Source organism: Triticum aestivum, chromosome 5A (genome assembly GCF_018294505.1).
Source record: "Triticum aestivum cultivar Chinese Spring chromosome 5A, IWGSC CS RefSeq v2.1, whole genome shotgun sequence".
In the NCBI taxonomy this organism is placed as follows: Eukaryota; Viridiplantae; Streptophyta; class Magnoliopsida; order Poales; family Poaceae; genus Triticum; species Triticum aestivum.
Window position 1 is genome coordinate 598,549,328 of NC_057806.1, and position 20,924 is coordinate 598,570,251.

Here is a 20,924-nt window from a genome sequence, read left to right on the forward strand (position 1 = left end):
ATGGCCCATGCCACCCCACTATATCGAGCCTATATGAATGTGCTGGTTACATAGAATAAATTTCCTGGAGTCCGTGCTCAGCCCTCCTCTATCTCTCTTCTCAGCCAGCCAGTAGACGCACGGAGCCCATCGTCTGTTTGCTCACATGCGGTCCCACATGTTAGTGAAAACGCAGGAGGAACCATTGAACTTGCACATCTTTCACCTCGATGTGCTGGTGATGAAAAAGAAATCCAATAAAGATCTTCGGTGGCTGCTTTTGGAGTTACTCAAGAGTAGTAAGATTCTATTTACAGTTTAACCAAAGATGCACATCATGTGGCTTCAACTACCACTCCATTTTCTTACATGACACGACCTGGATGCTGGATGTCCCACGTGTCGGCAAAATGAGGAAGAACTCGACCAAATCTTCTCCACATTTAGATCGGAGGAGTAGGAAACACGGCAAGCCCTGTTCCTACATCATACTACTACGTACAAGCCCACATCACGCAGTCACGCTATCACCATATTTCTCAGCCTCCGTGCAACACCTAGCTCTAGTTGATCTAACTAGAACTAACTATTGGTTGGCTCTATGTGATGTGGCAACTTCATACTACTATGGATGTTGGCTGTACTACTACGGCACTAACACTCCAAGAAGTGAGTCGAAAACCATTTATAAATTGAGATTGTGACATGCATATGCAAATGCACCATTCATTACATACAACAAGTCATCAACACACAACGACAACAAGGATACATGTTGGATTATAGATTAGTTCCAAGAAACATTCTAGTAAACACTAAAGTTTTCATCACACAACAAATAACAAGCAATGAAATGAACTTCAGCTCAACCACTCCTTGGCGTTGGAAACACTTGCTTTGAACCAGAGGAGTTTCTCTGGGAAGGGGCAACTACTGTCAATCTCGAGACCAACGCATGACTGATCATCTAGGCTGAAGCGGCCTATTTCATGACCCATATTGTGATAGCCACGGTAGGGAAGCATAGCAATGCCCGAGCTATAGATACAATTGCTTCTCATAAATGGTAGTAACGTTGTGTCAACATTAGCTGGATCGCCTTTCACCATGATTGGATAGTTTTGTCCAAGGAAGAGCGAGTTTCCTCCAAGACTTTTAATACGGAACCAGGGAGAAGGTGTTGGCGCTAGTACACTAGTATCCATCCCGAATACCCTGCAACGGATGTTGGAATAGGTCCGGAGAGTGCGACCATGTGAGACAACACCTACTTCCTTAGTCACATCAGCAGTGCCGTGTATACAGACAAGAAGAGGTGATCCATCGGAATAAGTTGCCAGGCGCCACTGAGTACTCCTATATGGGTCCTCATGCTCGTGATATCAGCATCGTCATCTCCCCCTTGGTTATAAAAAATTTCAAGTATAAGTGGTGGAATGTTCACAGGACCTTGGAAACACAAGAAGGTTAATTAGTAAAGGGAAACTAGCTAACCCACATGCATGTGGATGAACCAATTATAATTACGGTGGAAGACAAATGTACCGAAAGCATCAAGATTCCATGCAAAAACAGTGCCACGAGTGGTGGCAGCAAACACAAGACCCTCGTATTGAATTGCATCACAGTACTCATCCGTATATAGAAACTGATTTTTGAGAAATATCCACCGAGTTGGACCTTGAAGGACGGCAACAAGCTTGTCGAAGATAGCAACAACACAAGCATTCCTGTAACCCCAAGAGCGGTTGGGAACTCGACAAATTGCTATCTTCTGTAGATGATAGTCACCATGATCGTAGTTGAACGTACGTAGAATACCGGTGTGCTCAACCTCTGGGTAGTCTGAGATTTTTGGAAGTTGAACCCGATGACGAGTGTACACGTTCACAAGTTCCCACTCGCAGTTGTACCCAATATAAACAACCCAATCTCCGTTTGCGCCTGCCCAAGCCTTACCCTCAAGCGATGTCATCTTAACATCACACGTATCATTATCAAGCGGCACCAACTTGCACAAGGCGAGGCCTCTATCGTCCGCGCGCTAGTGAGCAGGGTCACGGTGAAGAAGATAGGGGAGATCAAACCGCTCCTGGACCCTTGGGTTCCTTGTAATGATGTTATTAGTTGAGTCGAGAATGGTCTTGAACGAACCTGCCATGCTAGCCGAGGTGATGACGTCGCATCGATCAATGAGTTCCTCCACCACGTCATCATTCTGATCAGGGCAAGAATAACGGGGTCATTTCCAGTATGTTCCCTCCATGGAGAAGACGGTCGAACAACGGCAGAAGGAAGGGTTAAGGCAAATGGAGGAGGGAGGAAGAGCGTGCGATAATAGTTCCAAATTGAGAGGGAAAGGCGAAGAGTCGGTGGACGGTTGCCACGGTACACGAAGAGGCACCCCGGCCTACATAGACGTCCGTTCGGAAATTGTACAAAAGGACTCGCCGTCATCTCACTGACATGTGGGAACGGGACCACATGTCAACAAAGAGGCTAGTGGGGAGCGGACGGTTGCCACAAAGGTCACACACTGACGACAAGGCCCTCCTGTCAGACCTAGCGCCCGCGCGAGATCGCTTCTGTCCTCCACACGAGCGAAGCCACAAAGGTCCGTTTGGGGTCGTGAGTTGGAGTTGGCCTTACAAGTGGGACCGCAGTTGAGGAAACCAACTATCGGAAAACCCCCACCTCGCTCGCTACGCGATGGCTCAGTTAGAGAAACGACGAGGTTGAAGAGATAGCTGTAGCACGGACTCCAAGAAATATGGCGTCAGATGGAAGTCGTGCTGGTGGCGCGTGCCGTACTCCTGGACGTGAATGCTTGTTCTGGTCCATGCCACCCTAGTGTACTACTCCACCTCACATTTACATATGGCCCACCTCACACTGTGGCCAAATTTCCTGGAGTCTGTGCTAGGTTAAAAAGTGTTCTTTGTGAGGGTGGGTGGCTGGTCTCAAGTTTAAAACTTGTTGTATTACGTATACGTAGACGTAGAGATAGTGCAACAGTTTTGAAAGTTTGAACCCAAACATCAGAATGCAATTTCTACTGGACTCATCCGAGGACCTAGGATGATGGGATTCACTGCTATAGTAAAACACCCGCCCGACGCGTGAAGCATGTGAAGCTAGTACAAATAGTAGTAGTACTATTGTTGGTTGGACTCATCCGATAACCTGTTGCAATGCACGTACAATTATATCTTCGGAAAATATATTTTTGCCTCGTCGCAGCACCCACTCAGAGAAGCGACTCGAAAGCCATTCATAAATTTAGTAAGTCTATCTTAGGCATATCATTTTATTACATACAACAGGTCATGAACCCACAACGACAATGACGATACATTCTAGTAAATACTAAAGTTCTTCTCATCGCACAACAAATAACAAGCAATGAAATGAACTTCAGCTCAACCACTCCTTGGCATTGGAAACACTTGCTTTGAACCAAAAGAGTTTCTCTGGGAAGGGGCAGCTACTATCAATCTCGAGACCAACGCAGGACTGATCATCCAGGCTGAAGCGGCCTATTTCATGACCCATATTGTGATAGCCACGATAGGGAAGCATAGCAATGCCCGAGGTATAGATACAATTGCTTCTCATAAATGGTAGTAACGTTGTGTCAACATCAGCTGGATCACCTTTCACCATGATTGGATAGTTTTGTCCAAGGAAGAACAAGTTTCCTCCAAGACTTTTAATACTGAACCAGGGACAGGTGTTGGCGCTAGTACACTAGTATCCATCCCAAATACCCTGCAACGGATGTTGGAATAGGTCTAGAGAGTGCGACCATGCGAGACAACACCTGCTTCCTTAGTAACATCAACAGTGCCCTGTATACAGACAAGAAGAGGTGATCCATCAGAATAAGTTGCCAGGCGCCATTGAGTATATGGGTCCTGCTCGTCCTCATGCTCGTGAACATCAGCATTGTCATCTCCCCCTTGGTTATAAATTTTTCAAGTATAGGTGGTGGAATGTTCATAGGACCTTGGAAGCACAAGAAGGTTGATTAATTAGTAAAGGGAAACTATATAACCCGCATGCATGTGGATGAAACAATTATAATTATGGTGGAAGACAAACGTACCGAAAGTATGATGATTCCATGCAAAAATAGGGCCACGAGTGGTGACAACAAACACAAGACCCTCGTATTGAATTGCATCACGGTACTCACCCATGTACAGAAATTGATTTTTCAGCAATATCCATCGAGGCGTGGAAGTAAGGAAGGCAACAAGCTTGTCGAAGATAGCAACAACTTCATAGTTCGTGTAATCCCAAGAGCGGTTGGGAACTAGACAAATTGCTATCTTCCATAGACGATAGTTACCATGATCGTATTTGAACTCACGTAGATCATCTGTGTGCTCAACCTCTGGGCGGTCTGAGATTTTTGGAAGTGGAACCCGGTGACGAGTGTACACATTCACAAGTTCCCACCCGCAGTTGTACCCAATATAAACAACCCAATCTTCATTTGTGCCCGCCCAAGCCTTGCCCTCAAGCGATGGCATCTTAACATCACATGTATCATTATCAAGCGGCATCAACTTGCACAAGGTGAGGCTTCCGTCGTCCCCGCGCCAGTGAGCAGGGTCACGGTGAAGAAGATAGGGGAGATCAAATCACTCCTGGACCCTTGGGTTCCCCGTAATGATGTTATTAGTTGAGTCAAGAATGGTCTTGAACAAACCTGCCATGCTAGCCGAGGTGATGACGTCGCACCGATCAATGAGTTCCTCTACCGCGTCATCATTCAGATTGGCGCAAGAATAACGGGGTCGTTTCCAGCCTGTTCCCTCCATGGAGAAGACGATCGAACAATGACAGAAGGAAGGGTGATGGCAAAAGGAGGAGGGAGGAAGGGCGTGCGACAGTAGTTCCAAATCGAGAGGGAAAGGTGAAGAGTCGATGGACGGTTGCCACGGTACACGAAGAGGCGCCCCGGCCTACCTAGACGTCCGTTCGGAAATTGTACGAAAGGACTCACTGTCGTGTCACTGACATGTTGGAATGGGACCACATGGAAGTTCAGTACTCTATATCTGGACCAGACCTGTTACTTTGCTCTGAATGTTGAACTTTCCATTTGAACGTATGGAATGCGCTGTTATTTTTTTAAATGGATTGTATTTGTCCGCCATGGGTTTAGAGGCTGACTTGTGGGCCTACCAGGTTGATGCGTACATAATCAGGAGATGATTGTACCTAGAGAGGATGACTGCATGGACCCACCAAGGTTATGGCAGTACGCAAGCAAGTGCCTCCTTATTTCAAGCCAATAAAAATGGCTCCCCCTAAAGGATTTCTGACATCTGGGTCCCATGCCATTGTCAACGTAGTCAATAAACGAGAGAATTTCACAACGAGCGGCTGACACCAGGGACCCAACAGCTCACCCAGTTATTTTTGTCTTGGGTTAATTTGATAAATGCCACTCCAAATCTGGTGATTCCGAGAAATTCCACTGCAATTTCCAAACTTTGAAAAATGCCATTTCATGCCATTTCCATTGGCATTTTTCGAAGTCTGGAGTGGCGTTTTTCAAAGTTTGTAGTGGCGTTTTTCAAAGTTTGCCAAAATTGCAGTGGCATTTTTCAAAGTTTAGAAATTACAGTGGCATTTTTATGAATCGCCATAATTGGAGTGGCATTTATCTAATTTGTTTTTGAGACGGAAGCAGTGTGTCAACTGGGCTGTGCGGGGCACTCTGGCCTGTCTAGACAGCCTTTTCTTTTATGTTTACCACAGACCGACCCAGTAGTTTTTTTCTTTCTTTCTGAAAATGGCTAGCCCAGTTTTTTTGTGATTTGTCAAGTAAGTCGCTTTGTCAGGCCTGTTGGGCTGCAAATCTTTCAAGACGAGGAGAGCTTCATTCGTCTGACCGAGAAAATGGCCCATCAGCAATGAGAAATGGCTTGTACATTTTTAAAACACATCAAACAAGCAATTAGTTTCAATCTTTTTTCATTTAAAGATTTTAAATTGCAATGATTTTTATGCGTGGACAATTTGTTGGATTTTATATTGATATACATTTATTTCTAAAATCAGTTTGAATGTGACTCGAAATTTCGGGATTAAAAACAGCTCGGACCGCACCAAAATATGCAAAATTTCATATAATTTTTTAACTGTGGCCACAATATGGGCTGTAATGCTAAGAAAAAGAATATGGGCTCCAAAAAACCCCCTAAGAAGTAGAAAATGGCCTGTAAATTATTAGAAATAATGGCAGATGGGCTATATGCTGTTTTCCACAGATTTGAGGCTTTCCTAAAAAAGGTTGACGCACAAGCAGTGACTGTTGTATGTCCATCCAACGGCTGTCGTGCTTCTTCAATCTCTGTTCTTCTTGTTCTAGCCCCTCAAATAAGAGCCGGCGGAACTACCTGCTCCCTCCTCCCGCGGTCGGCTGTGCTGCCGCATAGGCCTCACCGCCCCATCGTACTCCCATCGCTGGCCTAGCCATCCCTCTACTCACCCACACCTGCTGTTATTCTCCAGCGACGGCAGACGAACCAGTAAACCCTCGTACTCCCCTCCGCGTGGGAAACAACTGCCGAGTCTTCCCTGGCTCCGTGTCGTTCCCTCGGCCTCGCCGTCGTCCACCGCCCTGGTTCTCTCGGCATGGCGTGTTCAACAACCGACATGCATCTGAAGTGGACTATATGTGGAGAAGCCGACAGCTGGGTCCACGGCCGCACGCAAGGAAATGCCTCCTTATTACGTGCAAAATAATGATTCCTCCACCTGACATCTGGGACCCACCGTAAGGATCTCTGTATTTCGCGGAAAAAAAATGTTCCCACCGCTGACAGCTCGGACCCACCAGCTATATCTTCGCACGCAAGGAAGTGCCTCCTTATTACGCACAGAAAAATGAATACTCCCCTGCTAGCTGGGACCCAGCATTATGGGAGGCTGATTTGTGGGCCTACTAAGTTGACGCGGACGGAGGGCTTTGTCAACTTAGTCAATATGAATGATTCTAGCTCCAGTGACCGTACGATGTCCATCAAATGGCCGTAGTGCTACTTCAACCTCTGGTCTTCTTGCTCCAGCCGCCCAAAGCAGCATCGGGCGTGCCACGTGCTCCTGCCTCCCGTGGCCGGCAGTGATGCCACGGAGGCCTCACCGCCCCTACTACTCCCATCGCTGGCCCGGCCATCCCTCTACTCACCCACACCCCCTGTTATTCCGCGGCGATGACAGCCTCACACCGCAACCGAACCAGTGAAACCTCGTACTCCTCTCCACCTGGGCAACCACTGCAGTGTCTTCCCCGGCTCCATGTCGTCCCCTTCCTAGGCCTCGCTGTCGTCCACCGCCCTGGTGCTCTCGGCGCGGCGTGGTCAATGTGGTCAAGGAACGACTTCCATCGAAAGAGTACTGTACGTGAAGAGGCTGACAGCTGAGTCCACATCCGCAATAAGGAAGTGCCTCCTTATTACGCGCAAAAAAATGATTCCTCCACCTGACATCTGGGACCCACCGTAAGGACCTCTATATTTCGTGAAAAAAACATTCCCGCCGCTGACAGCTCGGACCCACCAGCTATATCTTCGCACGCAAGGAAGTGCCTCCTTATTACGCACAGAAAAATGAATACCCCCTGCTAGCTGGGATCCAGCATAATGGGATGCTGACTTGTGGGCCTAGTAAGTTGACGCGGACAGAGGGCTTTGTCAATTTAGTCAATATGACCATACGATGTCCATCAAATGGCTGTAGTGCTACTTCAACCTCTGGTCTTCTTGCTCCACCCGCCCAAAGCAGCGCCGGGCGTGCTCCTGCCTCCCATATCCGGCTGTGATGCCGCGGAGGCCTCACCGCCCCTACTACCCCCACCGCTAGCCTGGCCATCCCTCTACTCACCACAGCCCCTGTTACTCTGTGGCGACAGCAACCTCACACCGCAGTCGAACCTGTGAACCCTCGTACTCCTCTCCGCCTGGGCAACCACTGCTGCGTCTTCCCCGGCTCCGCGCCGTCCCCTTCCTAGGCCCCGCCGTCGTCCACCGCCCTGGTGCTCTCGGCGCGGTGTGGTCAACATGGTCAAGGAATGACTTCTATCAGAAGAGTACCGTACGTGGAGAGGCTGACAGCTGGGCCCGCGGCCGCAGCTAGGAAGTGCCTCCTTATTACGCACAAAATAATTATTCCTCCACCTGACAGCAGGGACACATCGAACGGGCCATCATATTTTGCGAAAAATGTTTCCCCTTGACTGCTGGGACCCACCAGCTACATCTTCGCATGCAAGGAAGTGCGTCCAGATTACGGGAAAAAAATGATTCACCCCCTGACTGCTGGGACCCACCAGCTATATCTTCGCATGCAAGGAAGTGCCTGACGGTTGGGACCCACCTGGTCGAAGCGTACGCAGCGTTGTCATTTTGGTCACGAACGTGTACGCACATAGTGGTCGATGTAGAGGCACTCACGTGTTGTAGTAGAGGCACACCCATGTCGTAGTTGAGGCGCGCATGTAGCATGTACATGTACGTACATCGGCCAGGGTGCAAGAAAGAAAATATGGCCACATATGTACATACGGGCGGGGTCTCGAACGCCTACTCGTGCACACGTATGGCCAGGGCTCGTGTACATGGCTGGGTCAGAACGGAGAAGTTGCGCCGTCGTCATGATCATGGGGAGGCAACCGGATGGATCGGAACAGAATGCATCGCCGTTTTCATCGGGAGCCGACCGGCTTGGACGGAACAACCGATGGAAATGAGGCCTGGTGTACCGCAAAACGGAGGAAACAACCTTGTGTTCGACCGGCCACGATGGAAACGGGATCCTGTTCATCGGGAGGGGTCTGGCGTACTGATGTCTACTACACAACCTTCTTCTTGTAGACGTTGTCGGGCCTCCAAGTGCAGAGGTTTGTAGGACAATATCAAATTTCCCTCAAGTGGATGACCTAAGGTTTATCAACCTGTGGGAGGCGTAGGATGAAGATGGCATGTCTCAAACAACCCTGCAACCAAATAACAAAGAGTCTCTTGTATCCCCAACACACCCAATACAATGGTAAATTGTATAGGTGCACTAGTTCGGTGAAGAGATGGTGATACAAGTGCAATATGGATGGTAGATATAGGTTTTTGTAATCTAAAAAATATAAAAACAGCAATGTAACTAATGATAAAAGTGAGCGAAAATGGTATTGCAATGCGTTGAAACAAGGCCTAGGGTTCATACTTTCACTAGTGCAAGTTCTCTCAAAAATAATAACATAATTGGATCATATAACTATCCCTCAACATGCAACAAAGAGTCACTCCAAAGTCACTAATAGAAGAGAACACATGATGAGATTATTGTAGGGTACGAAATCACCTCAAAGTTATCCTTTTTGATCGATCTATTCAAGAGTCCATAGTAAAATAACACGAAGCTATTCTTTCCATTCGATCTATCCTAGAGCTGGTACTAGAATAACACCTCAAGACACAAATCAACCAAAACCCTAATGTCACCTAGATACTCCAATGTCACCTCAAGTATCCGTGGGTATGATTATATGATATGCATCACACAATCTCAAATTCATCTATTCAACCAACACAAAGAACTTCAAAGAGTGCCCGAAAGTTTCTACCGGAGAGTCAGGATGAAAACGTGTGCCAACCCCTATGCATAAGTTCTCAAGGTCACGGAACTCGCAAGTTGATCACCAAAACATACATCAAGTGGATCACGTGAATATCCCATTGTCACCACAGATAAGCACATGCAGGACATACATAAAGTGTTCTCAAATCCTTAAAGACTCAATCCGATAAGATAACTTCGAAGGGAAAACTCAATTCATCACAAGGAGATAGAGGGGGAGAAACATCATAAGATCCAACTATAATAGCAAAGCTTGTGATACATCAAGATCGTGCCGAATCAAGAACACGAGAGAGAGAGATCAAACACATAGCTACTGGTACATACCCTCAGCCCCAAGGGTGAACTACTCCCTCCTCATCATGGAGAGCGCCGGGATGATTAAGATGGCCACTGGTGATGGATCCCCCTCCGGCAGGGTGCCGGAACGGGTCTAGCTTGGTTTTCGGTGGCTACGGAGGCTTGCGGCGGCGGAACTACCGCTCTAGGTTATTTCCTGGAGGTTTATGTATTTATAGGAATTTTTGGCGTCGGGAACAAGTCAGGGGGTCCCCGAGTCGTCCACGAGATAGGGGGCGCGCCCCCACCCTCGTGGAAGGCTCAGGACTCTTCTGGCCCAACTCTTTTACTCCGGGGCTTCTTTTGGTCCATAAAAAATCATCAAAAATTGGCACGTCAATTGGACTCCGTCTGGTATTCCTTTTCTGTAAAACTCAAAAACAAGGGAAAAACAGAAACTGGCACTGGGCTCTAGGTTAATCGGTTAGTCCCAAAAATCATATAAAATAGCATATAAATGCGTATAAAATATCCAAGATGGATAGTATAATAGCGTGGAACAATCAAAAATTATAGATACGTTGGAGACGTATCACGTACCGCAAAACGGAGGAAACGGATCTCCTATGGTGGAAACGGGGTCCTGTTGATCGCGAGGGGTGTGGTGTACAGCAAAACAGAGGAAACGGACTTGTGTTGGAGCGCTACGGTCGAAACAGGGGTTCTGTTCATCGGGAGGGGTGTGGCGTACCACAAAACGGGACTCCACGGGATACTGTTCATCTCCACCATCGACTGCCTCCACGGGCTACTGTTCATCCACCATCGACTCCCTCCATGGGCTCTTGTTCATCCACCGCCGACCTCCTCCAGCCTCCACCTGCGACTGTTCATCCACAGGCTCCTGTTCATCCAGCCTCCACTGCTCCTCCACCGGCTACTGTTCTGCCAACCCTCTCCACGGGGTCCTGTTCAACCACCCCCACGGGCTACTGTTCATCCAGCCCTCCACCAGCTATTGTTCATCCAGCCCTCCACCAGCTATTGTTCAACCAGCCCTCCACCGGCTACTGTTCAACCAGCCCTCCACGGGGTCCTGTTCATCCAGCCCTCCACGGGGTCCTGTTCATCCACCGGCTCGATCGATCGGGGTACTGTTCATCCAGCGGCAACGACCTCTACTACCACGGGGTCCGGTTCATCTAACCCCCCACCGGGAACAGTTCATCCAAACCCGCTCAACAACACTCACTGTTCATCAAGAGAAGGAGGCAGTAGTGTTCGATCGGCTTCAGTTAGCAGCAATAGCGAAGGAATCACTCGGGTTTAGTTAACAGCAAGGGATCGATCGATGCTCGGGTTCAGTAACGTGTAGCCTGCAGTGCAATCGCTCGGGTTCAGTTAGAGCCCAACGCCTCGCTCGGGTTCAGTCAGAGCCCAACGCCTTGCACACACGTATGAGAGAAACACACATCGCTTGGTCCCCGACCACCCACCATAACTGGGAACTCCCTGATATTTTCCTCGCCCTCGCTTCTACCATGGTTTTTTCCATCATGGACGGCCCAAAGAATGTCATGCAGCCGCGTCTCCGGCCCGCCCAGGACAAAAAGCCCATTTTCTGTCATGATTTTTTGTCATAGAAGTAGGACCCCACCACATCTATGATGATACCGGGTTTTGTCACAATTATCGTCATAGAAGTGTCATAAGCATGATAGAAAAAAAATTCGTTCGACCCAAAATGTCACGGATGTGTCTTTTTTTGGAGTGAGTCCTTCACACGCACCCCAGAGTTTGAATCTATCTTTGGTCCGAGGAGCCCCGAATCCAACAGAAGATGGTCTCTCTCAGACAACCCTGCAACCAAATAATAAAAAGTCTATTGTGTCCCCAACACACCAAATACAATGGTAATTTGTATGGGTGCACTAGTTCGGCGAAGCGATGATGATACGAGCGTAGTAATGATAGTAGATATTGATTTTTGTAATAGGAATAATAAAAACAGCAAGGTAGCAATTCATAAAATGGAGCACAAACGGCATTGCAATGCTTGAAAATGAGGCCCAGGGTTCGTACTTTCGCTAGTGCAATCTCTTAACAATGCTAATATAATTCTACCATATAACCATCCCTCAACGTGCGATGAAGAATCACTCCAGAGTACCTATCTAGCAGAGAACATAAGAAGAAATTGTTTGTAGCTGTTCTTTCCGATCGATCTATCCAAGAGTTCATACTAAAATAACACCAACTTATTATTTTCGATCGATCTATCAAGAGTTCGTACTAAAATAACACCAAGTTATTATTTCTGATTGATCTATCAACAGTTCATACTAAAATAACACCAAAAAAAATTCAGATTCATAATACTCAATCCAACACAAAGAACCTCAAAGAGTTCCCTAAGATTTCTATCGGAGAAACAAAACACGAGAACGTGCATCAACCCCTATGCATAGATTACCCCAATGTCACCTCGAGAAGCCGCGAGTTGAGTGCCTAAACATATCTCAAGTGAATCAATATAATACCCCATTGTCACCACCGGTATTCATATGAAAGACATATATCAAGTGCTCTCAAATCCATAAAAGTATTCAATCCGATAAAATGAAATGTCAAAGGGAAATCTCAATTCATCACAACAAGATAGAGAGAGAGAAACACCATATGATCCAGCTATATTAAAAAAGCCCGTGATACATCAAGATCGTGACATCTCAAGAACACAAGAGAGAGAGAGAGATTAAACACATAGCTACTAGTACAAACACTCAGCCCTGAGGATGGACTACTCCCTTCTCATCATGGTGGCCGCCGAGATGATGAAGATGGACTCCGGTGACGATTTCCCACTTCGCAGGTGATGGTGGCTTGAAGCTACGTCGGTATTTCCCCAAAGAGGAAGGGATGATGCAGCACAACGGAGGTAGGTATTTCCCTCAGTTATGAGACCAAGATTATCGAACCAGTAGGAGAACCAAGCAACACAATGATACGTCCATTTTGCATCATGCTTTTATATCAATATTTATTGCATTATGGGCTGTTATTACCCATTATGTCACAATACTTGTGCCTATTCTCTCTTATTTTACAAGGTTTACATGAAGAGGGGGAATGCCGGCAGCTGGAATTCTGGGCTGGAAAAGGAGCGAATATTAGAGACCTATTCTGCACATCTCCAAAAGTACTAAAACTCCACGGGAGTTATTTTCAGAATATATAAAAAATACTGAGCGAAGAAAGCACCAGAGGGGGGCCACCCACCATCCATGAGGGTGGGGGCACACCCTACCCCCTGGGCGCGCTCCCTGCCTTGTGGCCCCCTGGTGGCCCTCTGATGCCCATCTTTGTCTATATGGAGTCTTTTCTCGAGGAAAAAAATCATAAGCAAGATTTCAGGAAGAAACTCCACCGCCACAAGGCGGAACCTTGGCGGAACCAATCTAGGGCTCCGGCAGAGCTGTTTTGCAGGTGAAACTTCCCTCTGGGAGGGGGAAATCATCACCATCATCATCACCAACGACCGTCTCAAATGGAGGGGGGTCAATCTCCATCAATATCTTCACCAGCACCATCTCATCTCAAACCCTAGTTCATCTCTTGTATCCAATCTTTGTATCCAAACCTCAGATTGGTACCTGTGGGTTGCTAGTAGTGTTGATTACTCCTTGTAGTTGATGCTAGTTGGTTTACTTGGTGGAAGATCATATGTTCAGATCCATTATGCATATTAATAGCCCTCTGATTATGAACATGAATATGCCTTGTGAGTAGTTATGTTTGTTCCTGAGAACATGGGAGAAGTCTTGCTATTAGTAGTCATGTGAATTTGGTATTCGTTCGATATTTTGATGAGATGTATGTTGTCATCCCTCTAGTGGTGTCATGTGAACGTCGACTAGATGACACTTCACCATTGTTTGGGCCTAGAGGGAGGCATTGGGAAGTAATAAATAGGTGATGGGTTGCTAGAGTGACAGAAGCTTAAACCCTAGTTTATGTGTTGCTTCGTAAGGGGCTGATTTGGATCCATATGTTTCATGCTATGGTTAGGTTTACCTTAATACTTTTGTTGTAGTTGCGGATGCTTGCAATAGAGGTTAATCATAAGTGGGATGCTTGTCCAAGTAAGGACAGCACCCAAGCACTGGTCCACCCACTTACCAAATTATCAAAGTGCCGAATGCGAATCATATGAGCGTGATGAAAACTAGCTTGACGATATTCCCATGTGTCCTCGGGAGCGCTTTTCTCTATATAAGAGTTTGTCCAGGCCTGTCCTTTGCTACAAAAAGAATTGGGCCATCTTGCTGCACCTTATTTACTTTTATTACTTGCTACTCATTACAAATTACCTTATCACAAAACTATCTGTTACCGATAATTTCAGTGCTTGCAGAGAATACCTTACTGAAAAACTGCTTATCATTTCCTTCTACTCATCGTTGGGTTCGACACTCTTACTTATTGAAAAGGCTACGATAGATCCCCTACACTTGTGGGTCATCAAGACTCTTTTCTGGCGCCGTTGCCGGGGAGTGAAGCGCCTTTGCTAGGTGGAATTTGGTAAGGAAAACTTTATATAGTGTGCTGAAATTTACCATCACTTGTTACTATGGAACATAACCCTTTGAGGGGCTTGTTCGGGGTATCTTCACCCCGACCTGTAGAGCAAAGAGTTGCTCCTCAACCTACTGAACCTACTGAAAATGTTTACTTTGAAATTCCTTCGGGTATGATAGAGAAACTTCTAGCTAATCCTTTTACAGGAGATGGAACATTGCATCCCGATTTACACTTAATCTATGTAGATAAAGTTTGTGGATTATTTAAAGTTGCAGGTATGCCCGATGATGTTATCAAGAAGAAGGTCTTCCCTTTATCTTTGAAGGGAGATACATTGATATGGTATAGGCTATGTGATGATATGGGATCATGGAACTACCAATGATTGAAATTGGAATTTCATCGAAAGTTTTATCCTATGCATCTTGTTCATCGTGATCATAATTATATATATAATTTTTGGCCTCGCGAGGAGAAAGCATTGCTCAAGCCTGGGGGAGGCTTAAGTAAATGTTATATTCATGCCCCAATCATGAGCTCTCAAAAGAAAGTATTATTCAAAAAATTTATGCTCGGCTTTCTCTCAGTAATCGCTCCATGCTCGATACTTCTTGTACTGGATCTTTTATGATGAAGACTATTGAATTCAAATGGGATTTATTGGAAAGAATTAAACGCAACTCTGAAGATTGGGACCTCGATGAAGGTAAGGAGTCAGGTATAACACCTAAGTTTGATTGTGTTAAATCTTTTATGGATACCGATGTTTTCCGTGAATTTAGCACTAAATATGGACTTGACTCTGAGATAGTAGCTTCTTTATGTGAATCCTTTGCTACTCATGTTGATCTCTGAAAGGACAAATGGTTTAAATATAATCCTCCCATTGATTTAAAAGTAGTTGCACCTATTAAAGTTGAAGAAAAGACTATGACTTATAATGATCCTGTTGTTCAGACTGCTTATATTGAGAAACCACCTTTCCCTGTTAGAATAAAGGATCATGCTAAAGCTTTAACTAGGGTTAACAAAAGTAATATTAAGACACCTAAAGCCCCTGAGCAAATTAAAGTTGAACCTAGAATTGCTATGGTTAAAGATCTCTTGGCCAATAATATTGATGGGCATGTTATTTACTTCTGCAATGAAGCTGCTAGAATTGCTAGACCTGATGCTAAAATAAACATAGACCTGTTGTAGGCATGCCTGTTATTTTTGTTAAAATAGGAGATCATTACTATCATGGCTTATGTGATATGGGTGCTAGTGCAAGTGCAATACCTCATTCCTTATACAAAGAAATTATTCATGATATTGCACCTGCCGAGATAGAAGAAATTGATGTTACAATTAAGCTTGCCAATAGAGATACTATTTCACCAGTTGGGATTGTTAGAGATGTTGAAGTCTTGTGTGGGATAGTTAAATACCCTGCTAATTTTCTTGTTCTTGGTTCCCCAGAAGATGACTTTTGTCCCATTATATTTGGTAGACCCTTCTTAAATACTGTTAATGCTAAAATATAGACTGCAATAAGAATATTCTTTCTGTTGATTTAGGGGATTTGTCTCATGAGTTTAATTTTGCTAAATTTCGTAGACAACCCCATGATAAAGAATTTCCTAGTAAAGATGAAATTATTGGTCTTGCTTCTATTGCCGTGCCTCCTACTGATCCTTTAGAACACTATTTGCTAGACCATGAAAACGATATGTTTATGAATGAAAGAAGGGAAATAGATGAAGTATTCTTTAAACAGGGACCTATTCTGAAACACAACTTTCCTGTTGACATCCTAGGGGATCCTCCTCCACCTAAGGGTGATCCCGTGTTTGAGCTTAAACCTTTACCTGATACATTAAATATGCTTATCTTGATGAGAAAGAGATATATCATGTTATTATTAGTGCTAACCTTTCAGAGCATGAAGAAAAGAAATTATTGAAAACTCTGAAGAAGCACCGTGCTGCTATTGGATATACTCTTGATGATCTTAAGGGCATTAGTCCCACTCTATGCCAGCACAAAATAAATTGGGAGAAGGACGCCAAACCAGTTATTGATCACCAACGATGGCTAAATCCTAAGATGAAAGAAGTGGTAAGAAAGGAAATATTAAAGCTCCTTGAAGCAGGTATAATTTATCCCGTTGCTAATAGTCAGTGGGTAAGTCCTATCCATTGTGACCCTAAGAAGGGGGTTATTACTATTGTTCCTAATGATAAAGATGAATTGATCCCACAAAGAATTATTACATGTTATAGGATGGTAATTAATTTCCATAAATTAAATAAAGCTACTGAAAAGATCATTACCCTTTGCCTTTCATTGATCAAATGCTAGAAATATTATCCAAACATACACATTTTTGCTTTCTAGATGGTTACTATGGTTTCTCTCAAATACATGTGTCAGCTGATGATCAAGAAAAGACTACTTTTACTTGCCCTTTCGGTACCTTTGCTTATAGACATATGCCTTTTGGTTTATGTAATGCACCTGCTCCCTTTCAAAGATGCATGATGGCTATATTCTCTGACTTTTGTGAAAAGATTTGTGAAGTTTTCATGGATGATTTCTTTGTTTATGGATGATGTTTTGATGATTGCTTGAGTAACCTTGATCGTGTTTTGCAGAGATGTGAAGAAACTAACCTTGTCTTGAATTGGGAGAAGTGCCACTTTATGGTTACTGAAGGTATTGTCTTGGGGCATAAAATTTCTGAAAGAGGTATTGAAGTTGACAAGGCGAAAGTTGATGCTATTGAATAGATGCCGTGTCCCAAGGACATCAAAGGTATAAGAAGTTTCCTTGGTCATGCCGGTTTTTATAGGAGGTTCATTAAGGACTTCTCAAAAATTTCCCGGCCTCTGACTAATCTATTACAAAAAGATATTCCTTTTGTCTTTGATGATGATTGTGTAGAAGCATTTGAAATACTTAAGAAAGCCTCGATTTCTGCACCTATTGTTCAGCCACCTGATTGGAATTTACCCTTTGAAATCATGTGTGATGCTAGTGACTATGCTGTAGGTGCTGTTCTAGGACAAAGAGTTGATAAAAATTTAAATGTTATTCAATATGCTAGTAGAACTCTAGACAATGCCCAGAGAAATTATTCTACCACTGAAAAGGAATTCTTAGCATTTGTATTTTCTTGTGATAAGTTCAGACCTTATATTGTTGATTCTAAAGTTACTATTCACACTGATCATGCTGCTATTAAATATCTTATGAAAAAGAAAGATGCTAAACCTAGACTTATTAGATGGGTTCTCACGCTACAAGAATTTGATTTGCATATTATTGATAGAAAGGGAGTTGAGAATCCCGTTGCAGACAACTTGTCTAGGTTAGAGAATGTTCTTGATGACCCACTACCTATTGATGATAGCTTTCCTGATGAACAATTAGCTGTCATAAATGCTGCTCGCACTGCTCCATGGTATGATGATTATGCCAATTACATTGTTGCTAAATTTATACCACCTAGTTTCACATACCAGCAAAAGAAAAAGTTCTTCTATGATTTAAGACATTATTTCTGGGATGACTCACACCTTTATAAAGTAGGAGTATAGGGTGTTATTAGACATTGTATACCTGAGCATGAACATGAACCGATCCTACGGAAGTGTCACTCTGAGGCTTATGGAGGACACCATGCTGGAGATAGAACTACACACAAGGTATTGTAATCCGGTTTTTATCGGCCTACTCTCTTCAAGGATGCCCGTAAGTTTGTCTTATCTTGTGATGAATGTCAAAGAATTGGTAATATTAGTAGACGTCAAGAAATGCCAATGAATTATTCACTTGTTATTGAACCATTTGATGTTTGGGGCTTTGATTATATGGGACCTTTTCCTTCCTCTAAGGGTTATACACATATTTTAGTTGCTGTTGATTACGTTACTAAGTGGGTAGAAGCCATTCCAACTAGTAGTGCTGATCATAACACCTCTATTAAGATGCTTAAAGAAGTTATTTTTCCGAGGTTTGGAGTCCCTAGATATTGAATGACTGATGGTGGTTCACATTTTATCCATCGTGCCTTTCGTAAAATGCTTGCTAAGTATGATGTTAATCATAGAATTGCATCTCCTTATCACCCATAGTCTAGTGCCCAAGTAGAATTAAGTAATAGAGAGCTTAAATTAACTTTGCAAAAGACTGTTAATACATCTAGAAAGAATTGGTCCAAAAACTTGATGATGCATTATGGGCTTATAGAACTGCATATAAAAATCCTATGGGCATGTCTCCGTATAAAATGGTTTATGGTAAAGCATGCCACTTACCTCTTGAATTAGAACATAAGGCATATTGGGCTATTAAAGAGCTCAACTATGACTTCAAACTTGCCGGTGAGAAGAGGCTTTTTGACATTAGCTCACTTGATGAATGGAGAACCCAGGCTTACGAAAATGCCAAGCTTTTTAAAGAAAAAGTTAAAAGATGGCATGACAAAAGGGTACAAAAGCGTGAGTTTAATGTAGGTGATTATGTATTGTTATACAACTCTTGTTTAAGATTTTTTGCAGGAAAACTTCTCTCTAAATGGGAAGGTCCTTATGTTATCGAGGAGTTCTGTCGGCGTTCTAGGAACGGGGGTCCCCAGACTTGCCTGCCTGCGGCCCACGGTGTGGCTGAGCCAGCAGGCCGTACGGCCCATCTTCACCAACAAAGCACTCAAGACCCTCGCGAGGGGCCAAGCCTCGCGAGGGGGATGACGCAAGACCTCCTCCGGAGTGGCCTAGCTGGGCAGGCTCACAAGGAGCGGAGATATCAAGGCGGGGCGAACCTCACGAGGCTTTCGTGACGTGAGCCACGACGATCGACACCAGGCGGGGGCCAGGTGGGAGCCAGCGCGCACAGCGTCCTTGTTTCCTATTTGGTGCAAAGGGGGCAAGCACAGCCGCGGAGTACCGAGGCATCAGGCAAAGGTTGCCATTTCGGTGCAACAAGACCAAGACCAAGGACTGCAAGACGGAGGTCATCGTGGAGCCCGGAGCAGCGTCACCACCAGAACTTTGTGCAGGTGAAGACTACTTTTGTTAGGATAGCTTATACTAGCTGTCCCCCTTCAAATTAGCCTGCCATTCTTGGCTCCCTTCCCGCTCGATATTTGGGAAGAGGACCAGGGCCTCTATAAATAGGACTAGCCACCACAGTGGAGAGGAGGAGACACACAAGCTCACCGAGCCCAAGAACGCCTCAACATCAGGAGGCCGTTCTTCCCTTGTATTGTTTATCATCAGCCCAAGAGGCAATCCACCACCACCACACTGGAGTAGGGTGTTACACCGCAACGGTGGCCCGAACCAGTATAAACCCTATGTCCATCTGTGTTGTGAGTTCGTCAAGTTCGTCCGTGAGATCCTAGCAAGCTAGAGCGTAGATCGGTTGGAGGGATAGACTTCGCGCGCACCCAAGTGTTCGAACCTTAAGGGTTTGCCGGGAGCCCCAACCCTGACATTTGGCGCACTAGGTAGGGGTGCGCCGTAGCTTCCTCTCCGTCGATCATCGCTCCGTCGCCCCGTCGTCTCCATGGCGGACGCTCGCCGTGCTCGAGCTGAGCATCGGGTCACCCTCGCCGCCCGTGTCGCTCAGACGGCACCCGTCGGTGGGCCGCCTCATCAATCTCCGTCTCCCGCCGCCAATGCAGCCACCGGCCCGGTGGGAAACGAGCATCAGGCGTCCTCGCAACATCCTTCGGTGCGACAGGACGGCCGCACCGCTACTCCATCACTCGCTCGTGCTGGCTCTTCGTCTCACGCGCACCGTGCTCCCCTGGAGGCGCGGGCTGCGCTCATCGCGGCAAACGAGCTCCTGCGTTACCGCCCTGTCAACGACATCTATGAAGAGTGGCTCGACCACGTCGCTGAGCTCGTCCATGCTGCAGGGGCTCTCTGGCGCCGTCTCACTCTCTGCCTCCCCCTTAGCAGGCTGCGGGCAACGGGGCCCATGGCACGCCTCCACCACCTCGACCCCAAGACGGTGCCTTGGCGGCAAGGCGGGCGCCTCCGCGACACGATACGCCGCGCCCGACGCCCGCGCGTGAAGAAAGGAGCTGCCAAGAAGTCCCGCGGCCACGAGACGCCGCACCAGCGCTCCCTGCGCCACGTCGTCAAGACCGCGCGCCGCCTGTAGTGGCGCAGCGCGGACCTCGCCAAGACCAAGCTCCGCCCCCGAGACGGGCCCCGGCAACCATGGCAGGCAGCCGCGCCTTCACCCCTGAGCTGCGTAGCGTTGCCTGGCCAGGCAAGTTCAAGCCATATCTGCCTCCACGGTACGACGGCACCTCCGACTCCGCAGAGTTCCTGCAGCTCTATGAGTTGAGTATCGAAGCGGCCAACGGCGATGAGAAGGTCATGGCGAACTGGTTTCCCATGGCTCTCAAGGATGGGGCCCGCTCCTGGCTCCTGAACCTGCAG